Below are 2,762 nucleotides of genomic sequence, written 5' to 3'. Positions count from 1 at the left end.
CCATCTACAAGGCATGGGAGAGAAGTCAGGAGGTTGTATGTGCAAGAGTCTTGTGCAAGGCTGGCGTCCTAACGTTCTTGGTTAACGTCCATGCTATCTAAGGCTTCCTATAGTCAGGATGGCTCTGATACCAGTTCTGTGGGGACCCCGACTAGCAAGTCGAGTTCCCCGTGCCCAGTGACCCCAAGGATCAATGTTCACTGAACACAGATACTGAATAATAGATTCTTACATCCAAGTACCAAATTATTACATCAAATGACCAGAAGGTCGGGTTCAAGAGCAAGGCCTAAAGCCAAATAAAGGGATAATCGAGTAGCGGAAACTCGTAAGGGCTAAGAGGTGCCCATGCCATCAAGCCTACACCGACATGCATTCTGACTCGGAAGCGTCCTAGATCGCAGGTCCGTCTCCGACGACGTACTCATCGCCAAACTCCGGTCCTTCCATGTCTGGTCAATAACATAACCAGTGGCAAGCCAATGAGTACTTTGAATGTACTCGCAAACAGCCCATGACGTAAATGGTAAAGAATAACAGTGACAGTTATCTTGAGTGGAATGCGATGAGGTGGTATGATCATGTATATGCATCAGGTTAAAGAATTAGTTGTGAATATTAGGTTACAGATATTGACATATCCGTAAAGGGTTGAACACACCGGGTTTACCCTAATGCCAAGTCATCAGACTTGTCATAATCTCAGGTATTAATGAGGGCTAAACCATCCGGGTTTACCCTATATGTCAAGTCACCGAACTTGATCATATTATTGTGATTATCATGATTATAACAACAACTTTTTAACACCACACACACACACTTGGTTTATGCGGAAACTCAGGACGTAGTTTAAGCAGCACCACCCAACTGTCCTTGACCGTGGACACGGCTATTCGAATAGTTTACACTATGCAGAGGTAGTACGCTGGACCCACGAGAAACGGAATACTTCCGTGTCATCCACGACTCGCGGTATATCACATATACCCGAGGTAAGTATCTGATCATCATCTTTCCCCTGACGATACTAGACAAAGAGATCCACTCGATTGGTACCCAGCCCACATGTTGTACGTCTTACGAGCACCGACTCTGGACTGTATCAACCATGCAGGGACCAATGGTGTGCCTGGAACTCATAATAATGGCATAGTCGTCCTACCTAGCATGACCCCATCACGAGAGTGACACCAATCACTCCCGCCACTAGTAATGTGGCTCTTTGCTAGCACCGACCAGAGTAATCAACAAAGCCCCGTCCCATAAAGGGGTATCGTGGTCGTACTGGGTAAGGTTGGGACGGTCGACACATCATAAATCTAATCCATTTCCGAAACCATACTCACACCAAAATCACCGGTGCATCACTTCACCAAAAGTGATCACCAACTCATTATCACCCTCGGGCATTAGTGGCACCCGACGGGGTTTTCACAAACTCTTTATTTAACTCACCGTCATGCTCATGATAGAATGCTCTATTATTACTTGTCAACATGATAATATCATGACCCTCACGGGGTCAAGCTCAATGCAGTGATTCTACTCTACTAGCCAACATGACAGTAGCATAATCCTCGTAGATGGTAGGATCAAGCTCATCATGTTTGTGCTCCGAGGAGCCATGAGAACATCACTACTATAAATGCAAGTGCTTCGAAGAAGCCTTCGGTACCATCACATCGGTGATGAACCGGCATTGTGATTACATGCAACGAAAAATACTTGCTATTCTAGCATGCATCATTTTATTTACTTAAGTCATGGCAAAAGGGCATGCTTGCCTTGGTCAGCTAGGTATCCGGGGTCTTCGAGATCTTCCGCTCCGGATCCTCCGTCACTCGGTAACTCTACCATCGAGAAAGGAATAAATAAATACTAGCTTTTACTAAAATAGTTCACAAAGTGCTTTTAAAAATGTTGCAAGGCTTGAATAAATTCAGGTTATTATTTTGAAAAATGTTCCCTAATGTTTTATTAGCTAAGCATATTTATTTAAAAGCAAACAGAAGCAAACAAGTGCTTTTCAATATCATTTTATAATATCAAAATAGTTTCTGTTATTGATAAATGTCAACTATTACAGAATCAAATACTACTCATTTTTAGCAAAATACTAGTGGAAGAATTATATTTTTCTACTGGTTAATCTTTTTATAAAAATCATTTAGTTTGCTGGATTAAAACAAAAGAAAAAGGCGAGGGGAAACAGATCCAGCCGACCCAGCAAGCAGGCCTGGCCACCAGGCGCGCGCGGGCCAGGTTCAAACCTGACCTGTAGACCCCTGGGGTCAGCGTCAGCGGCTGCGCGTGCTGGCTGCCCCAGGACACCGACAGGTGGGGTCCACCTGTCGGGTCCTTCTCCTACCTCTGGCCAGAGAGGTGGAGATGAACGCCGGCGAGGCTGCCGTTGTCCTCAGGCCTAGCTAGGAACGGGAACGGGTTCCTCGTGCCTCCGCCTACCTGCTCGTGGTCGGGACATCACCGGAGATGGTCTGGGTCGCCGGCGACGAGGTGCTCGTGGCGGAAGGGTTTCGGGTTCGTGTTGAACTAGGGGCTAGAGGTATGGATTTGATCGGGAGACTTAGGGGAAACGTTCCTGGTGTCGAGGGGAGTGTAGTGAGAGGCCGGGGAGCGCAGGAGCCGACGTGTAGCCGGAGATCGACCGGAGCTCCAAGGCGGAGGGGCCTCGGTCGATCTCGAGCACCGGGGCTCTGCGAGCTCGATTGGGTGGCTAGGGAGTGTCTACTGGTTGTGTT

This window comes from Hordeum vulgare, chromosome 5H (assembly GCF_904849725.1).
Source record: "Hordeum vulgare subsp. vulgare chromosome 5H, MorexV3_pseudomolecules_assembly, whole genome shotgun sequence".
Lineage (NCBI taxonomy): Eukaryota > Viridiplantae > Streptophyta > Magnoliopsida > Poales > Poaceae > Hordeum > Hordeum vulgare.
The sequence above is the reverse complement of the archived record's forward strand: the minus strand, read 5'-3'. Positions refer to the sequence as shown.